Raw genomic sequence first — 14,420 nt, 5'->3', positions numbered from 1 at the left:
ACGTGGCTAATGGAGACTATGCAGAATGACACTGGCCTTCTGGCATGCAGATCAGATCCCTGCAGGTGGGAAGGGTACACAAGGTATCCAGATAGCAGAATGGGAGGCCCATGGTGGGGTGGGGGTGGGCAGGCATTGACAACTGCCATCTCTGCTTCACCATAGTACGATGTAGTACAGCTTAAACAGGCCCAGTTAAAGACTTTCTGATTATCCAGTTTTCGCTAAACTAACCCTCAAAAACTGGACATGTGGCTTGTAAAGATAGGCAGATTGCAGATAAACTAATAAAGCCAGCACAAGCCCAAAAGAAGGAAATGATAGACATGATACTTCCCCTATTCCTGGTAGTAGTCCTTTGTGGCCACACTCACATGGTGAGACAAAAATAAGGATGAGCTAATCAGATCTGAGAAAAATCTGGCAAATTAGAGTGAGCAAGAAAGAGGGGTAAATTATCAAGATACATATTCACATCCACTATCACTAACAATGAGCCTCATCCTGAGTGTACAGCCTGCTTTGAAAAAATAATAGTAGTATGAGTAATTATAAACAAATAATTGGATTGATAGGACATGCTCAAAACTGTTCCTTTATTATTGGTATAACCACTTAAGCCTGGAAATCATTTTGGTGACTACAGATTTCTTAATGAATCCAGGACTCTTTTCTTTTTTTTAAAGCTAGGCCAGTAAAAATAATTTATTGGGAAATGGGGGAAAAGAACAGAACTCGCTGAGAAATGGGAGAGAAAGACAGAAATGCCCACCAAGATTTGGTTCAGGTTCCCCTAGGCAGAGAGACCGCACTCTGCCTTGTGTGGTTACCTTTTAAATTATTAATTGATCCTTCCCCTTGCTAATGCTCAGGTGAGGGGCCCCAGCTGTTGTTGGCTACCCCACCAATAGTAGGGGCAGTGATGAGGACTGTCTGGAATATCCAGGGCCAAGGGGAGGCCCGAGAAAGAGAAACTGACCTCAACGTTAAATTCAGGGTCTCAGTGGGCTCGTGCAGCCATTTTGTCTGTCGGCCATGTTGTGGCTCATCTTCTTCTTGTTTCTTTTGCTAACCTGTCTCAACGCCCCCATTAGAGAGTTCACACTCTTACTCTTAAGGGGGTGCTGAGGGGCAATGGTCATTCTTCTGTAGTTACTTCCTGCTGGTTAAGGCAGTGGGCCCTGTCTGACAGGACATAAATCTCTCTGGCTATTCTATTGAGGTCAAGGAAAGACAGGTCCAACACTGTGGTTGGAACTGGCTGAAATCCCCACATGACTAATATTTTGTGCTGGAAGGCATTGATTTTGGAAGAAATAAACTTAATTAGAATTTTGAGGATACATGGTCCCACTAAAAGGATAAAGAGTATGGTGGCAAGCAGGCCCAAAAAGGGGCCAGCTGTGACATACTGGATGATTATATGGAGGTAAAACAGAAACAGTCTGGAGGCAATGTCCTCGTATATCTGACCATATCGAGCCATCGCTGGCTACTGCAGGAGTCCGAAACTGCAGTACGCTCTTCATCCACTTCAGGAGCATAACCAGAGACGTAGTGGGTACTTTTTTTTAGGGGTCAGTGACCAACCTAGCCAATAACTCAGATGGAGAGGCAAAATGCTATGAAGGTCTGGTTTGAATGTACAGGAGAATTTGACAACACTGAAGTCTATCTCTTTTAAGTTTACATACTTTCTAAACCCTTCCAATGTAGTGTAGCGTATAACATATCAAATGACTTAACTATTTTAGTACTTTGCTTTTTATTTTTATACCTTTACCATGGTTACATTAACTAACAGGTATTTTACTTTAGCAGTGCAGGAAAAACTACTTTCTCAATCATTTTATGAAAACTGAAGATTCCCAATAGAATCAAGATAATCTTTCCTTACTATTACCTTTTTTTCCCTTAAGATTTATTTATTTTCCCCCTTTCCCCTTCTCCTGCCCTGCTGTTTTTGCTGTCTGTGTTGTCTTCTCTTCTCATTTTCTCTCCTCTAGGATTCACTGGGATTCGATCCTGGGGACCTCTGATGTGGAGAGAGGTTCCCTGTCAATTGTGCCACCGGTTTCTGGTTTCTGCTGTGCTTTACCTTGACTTTCCCCTTGTCTCTCTTTTGATGCGTCATCATCTTGCTGCATGACCAACCACACAGGCACTGGCTCACCATGCGGGCTCACTTCGCTTTCTCTTCTTTTTCACCAGGAGGCCCCAGGGATCAAACCCAGGTACTCCCATATGGTAGGTAGAAGCTCTATCACTTAAGCCACATCTGCTTCCAGAAGATAGAGTCTTAATCTGCCACACCTAGCCTGTACCTAGAGCTCTTGCAAAGAGAAAGCCCTGGGGACTGGGTAGGTTAAAGAGCTCAGGGAAAAAAATTTTCCCCTTTCCCAATAATTCCTATATTCAGATTTCCATATGACCTTTTCATCCTACATAACCTAATTTGGGCTCCAGGAATATTCATGTACATATATAACCATATATGTAATTTTAACAGTTTGAATAGAGCTCTTCTAAGAATTTTCATTTGTTAGTTTGATATTACCATCCCAATGTATGAAGATATACACTGAGCAAATAGTCAGACATAGAGATTTAGACACAAACATACAACTCACTGACGTTACTTATAATTTGAATTTATTTACAAAATAAGTTTAACTGTAAAATAACATTTAAAGGATTTCTTTGAAGGCTATTTCTAATTACTCTAATTTGTATCATGACAATGAAGCTTTACACAAGAATTTCCTTCCTTTTAATTATTGGCTTATAACCAATAAGCATTGTCCCCCCCATGCTTTAAAATATAATATTCCTTTGCTTCAGGACTCTGCTTATTTCCTGTTTTCACTTTGGCAGACCTTGGATGAGCAAGACTAATTCCAGTATACGCTCACTGAGGCCACTGAAGCCTCAGGGAAACTGGTTTCTCTCATGAACTGCTGCTTTTAGGAACATCAACACTCAAGGTGGGGTGATTCCACCTGAAGTCATGTGAAAAAGCAGGGCCACTAATACCAGTGGAAGTGTTCCCGGATTTTATTTAGGTTCTTGACTATGCTGCAGAAATGAATTTCAAGAGCCTGTTGGGTGAGTGAGGCCAGACATTTATTCAAGTAGGGAGGGAAGAGAAATGGGAGCAAATAACAGACCATGGGTCCCAGGTGAAGAGGAAGGGGTTGAAAAGTGATAATGGGGGCTGATTTACAGACTACAGTTCCCCTTTATAGGTTATAAATGCCCAAGTTTTACTTGTGTGGCCATGTGGCAAAGGAAAAATGGAGAGAGAGGTGCGCAGAGGGCAGGACGGGTCTGCAGGCAAGAGAGCTCACGAGAGTTCAGGCCGTGTCTGCCTCTTTGAACTGTTGATTATCCCACCCCTTTGCTAAGGGCAGGGGAGGAGTTCCAGTTGTTTATTGTTTTGATTGCTTATTTACCCCATCAATCTCCCAGGATGGCTCAATGATAAAGTACTTGCAGGATGTCTGGGGCTTCTCCTGGCTTCCAGAGGAATTCTTCTGAGTGGCAGAATCTTGGGGAGGGTCTTCTAGCAGCCATCTTGGGGTTATTGAGGTCCACGTGGACTTCTTGCCAGGTTTCAGATCCATCTATTGATTGTCCCTGTCTTACCAGCCTGATTCAAAAGGACAGAAGACAGGGATGTCTCAAGTTCGCTTTCCCCTGAGCCATAGAGGGTGGAGGTTGTTATGAAATAACCATAAGCAAAGGCAAGGGGTTAGGCTAGACCTGAACTAACTGTAAACAAAGGCAAAAACAGTTTATAATTACCATCACAATAGCTGAAGTCTAAGGAGGAGGTGAAGCTAGTTACAAAATAACAACAAGCAAAGGTAAGTTTGGCTACATCTACCCAGTTATAATAATTTCAGTCATTATCCATTTGCTGTTTTATAATACAAAGGCATATATATAATGATCTTAACTCTTAGCTTCTAGTAGGTTTCTACTTAAAAACAAGTTGAGGGAAGTGGACATGGCTCAACTGATAGAGCATCTGCCTACCATATGGAGGGTCCAGGGTTCAAACCCAGGGCCTCCTGACCCACATGATAAACTGGCCCACACGCAGTGCTGCGGCGCAAGGAGTGCCGTGCTACACAGGGGCGCCCAAGCGTAAGGGTGCCCCACGCGCGAGGAGTGAGCCCCGCAGTGAGAGCCGCCCTGCATGAAAAAAAGCACAACCTGCCCAGGAGTGGCGACGCACACACAGAGAGCAGATGCAGCAAGATGACACAACAAAAAAGAGATGCAATTTCTGGGTGCCACCTGATAATGCAAGCAGATCAGAAGAACACACAGCGAATGGACACAGAGAGCAGACAACTGGGGGGAAGGGGAGAGAAATAAATAAAATAAATCTTAAAACAAAACAAGTTGAGCACTCCTGTGCATTAACCAAGCAACTACAACTATTTTATTAGTAACAAGTTTGCTAAGTTTTTCTGCTTTCCCGCAGTTGAACTAATTCCACTTGTGAATTATACATCAAATTGAATGGCAAAATAGTATTGACATTTAAATACTCATTCTTTTTTTTTGTTATCTTTCACTGTTATCCAATTTGTAACAGGTGAACCCCAAATCTGATTTAGGAGTTCCTAGGCACCAGCAGACTAAGAAAATTAAGGCAAGCACAGATTAGAACAGAAGAGAGAATTTTATACACTTAGCTTAGCTTAGGGAAAGACATGACTTTATAATCACTTGGATGCAAAGCTCCCAGGGTCTGTCCATGACAAACTTTGTGCAGGACCCTCCAGCTTAGTTCCTTCAGGAAAAGCCCTGAGCAGCTGCTAAGTACAGAGCTTAGGGGTTCAGAGAAGTCCTGCCCCTGAAGAGACACTCTTGGCCATACTGTGGCCACGTGGTATGGGAGGAAAATATTAGACTAGGCAGGTTGCCCAATTTAAGAGCCGTCCCTTATCCTAGGGGAGGATAAAACATGATTGTCAGTCTGGGGGCGTCCCACCACTAGATCCAACTGAATGGACCGCTCAACAAGCCAGCTTCCTGGAAACTGGGGAGGCCTGTTCACTGTCCCACGTTCCAGGGATCAGGAGCTTTGTCTCTGGGTATCCCCAGAGCCTTAGGTCTTGGGGGCATTAGGGTCTGGTTCCCAGACCAAACACCCAAGCTGGGCTGACCTTTGGAAAGGGGCACGCTGGGGACCTTTCTTTTGCCTACTTTGCAGTGGTCTTAGGAGCTGGCTAGGAGTGAGCTCACCTCATAGTCGCTTCCGGGCGGAGTCCCTCAGTTAAACCCAACATTTAAAGCCCATAAAAAACTAGAGACTAGTTGTCCTGTGACTTGCTGGCAAAGGGCCTCAGGGACCACCCAAGACATTCTCAGGGCCTCCCCAGGGTGGAGGAGTGCCTCAAGGCACTGCTAAGGGTGGGGCTCATGCCTCCCTAACAAATGCATTTTCAGTTTCTAAGGCATTCCTTAAAAAAAAAAAAAAAAAAAAGACTTATTTTTTAAAATTTATTTCTCTCCTTCTCTCCCCGCCTCTCCCCCCACCCCCCATTGTCTGCTCTGTGTCCGTTTGCTGTGTTCTTCTCTGTCCACTTGCATTCCTGTCCGCAGCACTGGGAATCTGTGTCTCTTTTTTTTTTTTTTTAAAAGATTTATTTATTTATTTAATTTCCCCCCCTCCCCTGGTTGTCTGTTCTTGGTGTCTATTTGCTGCGTCTTGTTTCTTTGTCCGCTTCTGTTGTCGTCAGCGGCACGGGAAGTGTGGGCGGCGCCATTCCTGGGCAGGCTGCTCTTTCTTTTCACGCTGGGCGGCTCTCCTCACGGGCGCACTCCTTGCGCGTGGGGCTCCCCCACGCGGGGGACACCCCTGTGTAGCAGGGCACTCCTTGCGCGCATCAGCACTGCGCATGGCCAGCTCCACACGGGTCAAGGAGGCCCGGGGTTTGAACCGCGGACCTCCCATATGGTAGACGGACGCCCTAACCACTGGGCCAAAGTCCGTTTCCCTGTGTCTCTTTTTATTGCATCATCTTGCTGTGTCAGTTCTGTGTGTGCAGCGCCATTCCTGAGCAGGCTGTGCTATCTTCACACAGGGCACCTCTCCTTGCAGGGTGCACTCCTTGTGTGTGGGGCTCCCCTATGCAGGGGACACTCCTGTGTGGCAAGGCACCCCTTGCATGCATCAGCACTGCACGTGGGTCAGCTCACCATGAGTCAGGAGGCCCTGGGTTTGAACCCTGGGCCCCCATGTGGTAGGCGGACGCTCTATCAATTGAGCCAAATCCGCTCCCCTCTAAGGCATTCTAAAGCATCTCACAGACCCAAAATGTGGACAGCAGTAGTGGGAAGATCAAAGGCACATTTTTTAAAAAGATTTATTTCTCCCCCTCCCTCCATTGTCTGCTCTCTGTATCCATTCACTGTGTGTTCTTCTGTGTCTGCTTGTATTCTCATTAGGCAGCTCCGGAAAATGATCCTGGGACCTTCCGGAGTGGAAGAGAGGTGATCATTCTCTTGCGCCACCTCAGCTCCCTGATTTGTTACCTCTCTTATTATGTCCTGTGTCTCTTTTTGTTGTGTCATCTTGCTATGCCAGCTTTCCGCATGGGCCAGCCCTACTGCACAGGGCAGCACTCCTTGCCTGGGGCAGCTCACCACACAGGCCAACTTGCTTTCAACAGGAGGCCCTGGGTATTGAACCCTGGACCTCCTAAATGGTAGATGGGAGCCCAATTGCTTGAGCCACATCCATTTCCCCAAAGTCACTTTTAATCAAAAGGAGTTAACTATCAGTTTAAGGAAAGGGTGACGGCCATTCTGAACTCAGAGGGGGCCTGGTAAACTCCCGGTGGACTCCTGCTTGACTTAGGCCTCATGCCCAGCCAGATCTCAAGCAGTTTCACCTGCCACCCAGAACTTCCTTGGATCTACATGGCATGGGGGTATGCCCCTACAACCCCTGGAGAGGGCACCGGAAGTCTGGGCAGACAGAGCTTATGTCCTACAAGAGCTTAAAGGAACCGCCTTTGAAATGGCAGAACCAAGAGAGGGCATAGACAGGCCTTAATTAAAACTCACCAGTCTCTGGTAGGGGTCGGGAAGCACCGCTTACTTATCTGCCTCCTGGTAATGGCTCGCCAAATGAAGCCGGGGACGTGTTGGATTCCTCTAGGTTCTTGGCTATGTTGCATAAATGAATTTAAGAACATGCCAGTTTAGTTAGGCCAGTAAAAAGAATTTATTGGGAAATGGGGGAAAAGAACAGAATTTGCTGAGAAATGGGAAAGAAGGACAGAAACACACACCAAGATTCTAACAAGCCTACAATTTCAGTAGCTCCCCACCACTGGCTTGACACAGCCCACATTTCTTAGCCTTCATGATGAGAAACTTGCCAGCCTGCCCAGCCTCCTCTCAACTCGTCCCACCTCTACCCCCATTTTATCCCAAATGCCCAATATCCAAACTACTTATAGTTCCTTGAAGGTATCTCCAACCTGTCTGCCCCCACCTTCCCACACTTTTCTCAGTTTATTCCTAGTAAGCCTCTGGGACTTGAGTCCAAATGGGGTATCCTCCAGCACACCTTTCCTGACACATCCCCTCCCAGATCTGGACTGAGGACCCCGTGGAGCCCTTATCACAGTGTTTGTAATATATATATTTTTAATTGTCTCCACTATACTGAGAATTCCTTGAGGGCAAAAAGTAGGTCTTTTTCTCTCCCCCAGTGCCTGCAACCAAGTAGACCTTCAGTGAATATTTGTTGCCTGCCTGCCTGTCTGAATGAATGAAAAACTTGGCAAGGGCAGAATATTTAGGCACCAATTGGTTACTATGATGTCAATCAAAGACTCCCTTTGCAGGTTCGCCATTGAACAGGACAGCCTTACAGGGATGAGTAGCTCTGCTTGGCTCATCACTTTGACCTTGGATTTGGCCCCACCTTTCTCTGGAAGGTGCTGTTTCCTTTCATGCCCTCTTCCTCTCTCTCTCTCACTCCTTCTATTATCAAGTTGCACATTTGTACTCCGAAGGCTGCCCCAGACAGCAAGACAGTTCTGGATCTGCCCGCTTGGTGAAGGCTCAAGGCCTGTTCTTTCTCTCTGACACCCACAGGAAGTTAGCCAGGCAGGCAGCAGCAGTTATATTTAGACTTATGTCACCTGATGGGATCATCCATTAATCCGCCACAGTGGCAGCTGCGGCAGTTGTGGAATAAACAGAGGTGGAGACGGGGCAGAAAGGAAGTGGGCAGGCCGGCCAGGTGTGCAGTCGGGGCTCATTTAAGCCGTGCACAGGGCAGAGAGGAAAACGAGCCGCCTGCACTAGACCTGGAGAGACGGACAGAAGGAGGGATTTTGACTTTATAGAAAAATAATTTGCTGGCTTGGGCAGGGTAAAGGCCGTACCACGGGAGATCAGCCGGAAGAGACCACCGGCCCCTTCCGGTGTGAGGCCTGACGCAGGGGCGGGATTTCCGCCCCGGGCTGGGGGCGCCTGCGGGGCGAGGGGCGAGGGACGGGCTGTAATCCCGGCTGCGCTCAGCACAAAGCTCTGGGGACACGGGGGCCCACTCCCTGGGGAGAAACCAGGAAGTTCTACGACACGGCAGGATATTTTTTTTCTTTTTCTTTTTTTTCCCCCAAGCCGCAAAGGCCTTCCTTGCCCCGGATTTGATTTACAACATGACTGCCCTGAGTTATCACCGATCCAGCCGCTTGTCCTTCCTTATATATCTGGAATCCAGCCCCACCCCTCTGGGGGGACCACTGCAAGGGTCTCCTGACAAAAAGTCCTTGCTTTGGCGCCCGCCGAGCTACTCTAGACCGTGCTGACAGGGTTAGTTGCCCACAGTGAAATCCTGTGGCGGCTCAGTGCTCTCCCTTCAGCATCGTCCCCACTTGTCAGCCTGTCACAGGCCCCCGTGTTCTGACACTGAGCCTTCCCCAACAAACTCACCCCCCTCTTTTAAAAACGGTTTTATTGAGGTAGAATCAACATAAAATAAACTGCATATAATTTAAAGCGTTCAATTTGCCAACATTTTGAAATATATATACATCCCAGAAACCATCACCATACTTGTTACCGGATTTTGTCCAGGTTCTTGACTTCGCTGCAGAAATGAATTTCAAAAGCACGCTGGCTGAGTTAGGCCAGTCATTTATTCAGGCAGGTAGGGAAGAGAAATGGAGAAAACAACAGAAAATAACAGAGCAGGGGGCCCAGGTAGTGATAAAGAGGAAGAGAAGGGATGAAGAGGGCTGATTTACAAGCTGCATTTCTCCATTATAGATTATAAGTCCCCAGGGTTATTTGCGTGGCCACATGGTAGTGGAAAAATGGCGACAGGGCTGCACAGAGGGAAGGACAGATGCGCAAGCAAGATTTAAATTGCTCATTCTGCCTCTTCACTAATGGAAGGGGAGGGGCCCCAGCTGTTTGCTGTTTGGATTGATTACCCCACCCGTCAATTCCTTACTGAGGACCCAATGATAAAGTTTCTGGAGAACATCCGGGCTTTCCCTTGTTCCCAGGAAGAAGTCTTTGTTCTGGGTGGCAGAATCCTGGAGGTGGGGTTCCTCCAGCAGCCATCTTGGGGGTTCCAGATGTCCACGTAGACTCCTTGCCAGGTTCCAGATCCATCTATTAATTCCCTATCTTGGGAAGCGGGCTTGGCCCAGTGGTTAGGGCGTCCGTCTACCACATGGGAGGTCTGCGGTTCAAACCTCGGGCCTCCTTGACCCATGTGCAGCTGGCCTATGTGCAGTGCTGATGCGCACAAGGAGTACCCTGCCATGCAGGGGTGTCCTCGCGTAGGGGAGTCCCATAAGGAGAGCCACCCAGCGCAAAAGAAAGTGCAGCCTGCCCAGGAATGATGCCGCACACACGGAGAGCTGACGCAGCAAGATCTCTCTCCCCTCCCCCACCCCGCCCCAGTTGTCTGTTTTCTATGTCTATTTGCTGCGTGTTCTTTTTTGTCTGCTTCTGTTGTTGTCAGCGGCTCAGGAATCTGTGTTTCTTTTTGTTGCGTCATTTTGTTCTGTCAGCTCTCCGTGTGTGACACGGAGCGCACTCCTTGCATGTGGGGCTCCCCTACGCGGCACGGCACTCCTTGCGTGCGTCAGCATTGCACATGGGCCAGCTCCACACGGGTCAAGGAGGCCCAGGATTTGAACCGCGGACCTCCCATGTGGTAGACGGATGCCCTAACCACTGGGCCAAGTCCGCCGCCCGCTATCTGTTCTCTGTGTCTGTTCATTGTGTGCTTGTCTTCTTTTTAGGAGGCACCTAACCCAGGACCATCCCATGTGGAGGGAGCCAGCTAATTGCTTGAGCCACCTCTGCTCCCTGCTTGTTGTGTCTCTCACTGTGTTTCTTCCTTGTGTCTCTTCATTGCATCATCTCATTGCTTCAGCTTGCCTTGCCAGCCTGTTGCATCAGCTCACTGTCTTGCGTGCCTTACTTAGGAGGCACTGGGAACTGAAACCAGGACTTCCTATGTGGTAGGTGGATGCCTAACTGCTTGAGGCACATCCGCTTCCCAAAAGATGACATTTTAAACACTTTCAAGTGTACAATTTGGTGGCATTAATGACATTCACAATGTTATGCTACCATAACCACAATCTGTTACCAAAACTTACTTATCACTCTGAACAGAAACTCTACCCATTAAGTAATAACTTCCTATCCCTCCCCAATTCCCCATCCCTAGTAACCACTGATCTACTTTCTGTTTCATGAATTTAGCAATTCTAGATATTTCATATAAATAGAATCATACAATATTTGTCATTTTGTGTCTGGTTTTCTTACACTTCCCATGTTTTCAAGGTTCATCATGTTGTAACATATAAAAACTTCAGGGAGCAGATGTGGCTCAAGAAGTTGGGTGCCTTCAGTTCCTGGTGCCTCCTAAAGAAGACATATTGATGAAATGAGCAGAAACAATGAACAGACACAATGAACAGAGAGTGGATGTGGCTCAAGAGGTTGAGCACCCACTTCCCACATGGGAGGTCCCAGGTTTGGTTCCTGGTGCCTCCTAAAAGAAGATGAGCAGACAAGGAATGGACATAACAAGCAGACAAGTGGACACAACAAGCAGAGACAATGAGCAGATATAGTGAACAGACAACGAGCAGACAGACGAGGGAGCCATCTTGGGGAGTAGAAATAAATAAGTAAATAAAATTTTTAATAAATGAAAAAAATATAGGATTACAAGGAAACACTTGTAAAAAAACAAAAACAAAAACACCAATTCTTTTCTATGGCTGAATAATATTCCATTCCCATATACCACATTTTGTTTATCCATTCACCTGTTGATGAACTCTTGGGTTGTTTTCACCTTTTGGCAATTGTGAATAATGCTGCTATGAACATTGGCATACAAGAATATGATATCTCTTTTCAATTATTCGGATATATACGTAGGAGTAGAATTGCTGGGTCATATGACAATTCTGTACTTAACTATTTGAGAAGCTGCCAAACTATTTTCTAGAGCTGCTGCATTGTTTTTCATTCCTATGAGCAATGCACAAGGGTTCCAATATCTCCACATCCTCGTCCAAACATTTTCCATTTTTTTCAGTATTAGTCTTCCTGATGGATGTGATGTGGTTTTAACTTGCATTTCTCTAATGAAAAATGACAGTGACAATCTTTTCATGTGCTTATTGGTCCTCTGTATATCTTCTTTGGAGAAATGTCTATTCAATTACTTTGCCCATTTTTCAGTTGCGTTGTTTCTTTTTGTTGTTGAATTGTAGGATTTCTTTTTGTTTGTTTCTTTTGGAAGGATTTCTTTATATAGTCAGGATATTAAACCCTTATCAGGGAAGCAGATGTGGCTCAGGAGACTGAGTTCCCACCTACCACATGGAGGTCAGTGGTTCAGTTCCTGGTGCCTCCCAAAGAAGACAGCGAGCTGGTGTGATGGGCAGGCGCAGCAAGCTGACACAGCAAGATGATGCAACAAGAGACACAAGAAGAAAAACATAATAAGAGTCACAATAAAGAAGGGAACAGAGGTGGCTCAAGCAATTAGGCACCTCCCCCCTAGGTCAGAGGTTCCATGCCTCTTTTTTTTTTTTTTAAAGATTTATTTTTTATTTATTTAATTTCCCTCCCCTCCCCCGGTTGTCTGTTTTCTGTGTCTTTTTGCTGCGTCTTGTTTCTTTGTCTGCTTCTGTTGTCGTCAGCGGCACGTCAGCGGCACGGGAAGTGTGGGCGGCGCCATTCCTCGGCAGGCTGCTCCCTCCTTCGCGCTGGGCGGCTCTCCTTATGGGTGCACTCCTTGCGCGTGGGGCTCCCCTATGCGTGGGGCTCCCCTACGCGGGGGACACCCCTGTGTGGCACGGCACTCCCTGCGCGCATCAGCACTGCGCATGGGCCAGCTCCACGCGGGCCAAGGAGGCCCGGGGCTTGAACCGCGGGCCTCCCCTGTGGTAGACGGACGCCCTAACCACTGGGCCAAAGTCCATTTCCTCCATGCCTCTTAAAGACACAGCACACAGCAAGTGCAAACAACGAGCGTGAGGAGAGAAATAAATAAATAAATCTTTAAAAACAAAAAACCCTTATCAGATATTGATTTCCAACCATTTTCTCCCATTTTGTGGGCTGCCTTTTTACTCTCCTGATCATGTCCTTTGAGGCACAGAACTTTTAAGTTTTGATGAAGTCCAATTTATTGATTTCTTTTTAATGGATTATACTTTTGGTGCAGTATCTAAGAAATCTTTACTAAACTCGAAGTTACAAAGCTTATCTCCTGTGTTTTCCCTAGGAATCTTTTTTTTTTTAGGGAGAAGAGTAATTAATTTATTTGTTCTTTACGTGAAAACAAATTTAGGAGAGGGAGGGAGAACAAGAAGGGAACTAACCATCCAGCTATTTAGATTTTTCTGAAGGCAGAATGAAGGCAGCTGGCTTCAAGAAATGAATCTTGGTCCCCACAGCAATATGGCAATTGTGATGGGACTGGAAGCGTTTTATCTTAACATTTTACTTTTAGTTCTTCAATCCACTTAGAGTGAATTTTGGTACATGGTGCAAGGTACAAATTAAAGTTCTTTTTTGGTTCTTTTTTATTGTTGCAGTTGTTGTTTTGTATATGGCTGTCTCATAATTTCCGTACCACTTATTGAAAAGACTTCTTTCTTTCTCCACTGAATTGCCTGTATACCTTTGTTGAAAATCAACTGACCGTATAGGTAAGTCTATTTCTGGATTCTCTATTCTGTTTCATTGACCTCAAGAACTGAAAAAACTATCCTTTTTCCATTGAATTACCTTTGCACCTTTGTTGAAAATCAGTTGACCGTGTATGTGTAGGTCTGTTTCTTGACTCTCTATTCTATTGCATTGATCTGCTGTTTTGATTACTGTCGCTTTAAAATAACTCTTGAATCAGGTAGCTTTAAGTCCTCCAACTTTGTTCTACTTCATTGTTCTTTGGGCCATTCTAAGTCTTTTTCATTTTCATGTAAGTTTTAGAATAGTCTTGTCAAATTCTAAAAAAAAGTTGGCTGGGAAATTTATTGGAACTGTATGGAATCTATAGATCAATTTGGGGTAGAAAAGACATTTTACAAATATTGAATCTTCTGACCCATGAACATAGGATAGCTTCCCATTCATTTAGATTTTGTTTAATTTTTCTGAGCAATGTTTTATAGTTTTCAATGTAAAGATCTTGCACATCTTTTGTCATATTTCTCCCTAAGTATTTAATATTTGCGATGGTACTATAGATGGTGTATTTAAAAGTTTCAACTTCCAGTTGATCATTGCCAGTACATGGAAATGCAATTAAGTATTTTTATATTAATATTTTACCTTGCAACATTGCTAAAGTCACTTTAATTCTAGGATATTTTCTGTACATTCTGTAGAATAGTTGATATGACATAGTTGGTCATATCTTCTGTAAATAAAGGTAGTTTTACTTTTCCCTTTCCACTCTGGATTTCTTTCACTTACAGCTCTTGCTTTATTTTACTGACTAGAAATTCCAGGACTTAACAGTAATTTTGAAAACAAGTGGAGAAAGCAGGCACCTTTGCCTTTATCCTAAATATAGGGCTAATGAATTCAGTATTTCAGCATTAAGTATGATGTTAGCTATAGTTTGTTTGCTTTTTAGCTATAGGTTTTTCATAGATGCCTTTTATGAGACTGAGAAAGAAATTTTAATTTTAAAAACCCTCATATTTATTGCATATTTACCACTTCCAGCCTCTTCATTCCTTTGAACAGATCCAGATTTCATCTGGGGTATCATTTTTCTGCTGATTGAAAGACTTCCTTTAACATTTCTTGAAGTTAAGATCAGCTAATCATGTGTTCTTTCAGCTTCCCCCTCCCCTCCATATACCACCCTATTATTAACACCC

Source organism: Dasypus novemcinctus, chromosome 21, assembly GCF_030445035.2.
Source record: "Dasypus novemcinctus isolate mDasNov1 chromosome 21, mDasNov1.1.hap2, whole genome shotgun sequence".
Taxonomy (NCBI): domain Eukaryota; kingdom Metazoa; phylum Chordata; class Mammalia; order Cingulata; family Dasypodidae; genus Dasypus; species Dasypus novemcinctus.
This window is presented reverse-complemented; position numbering follows the sequence as displayed.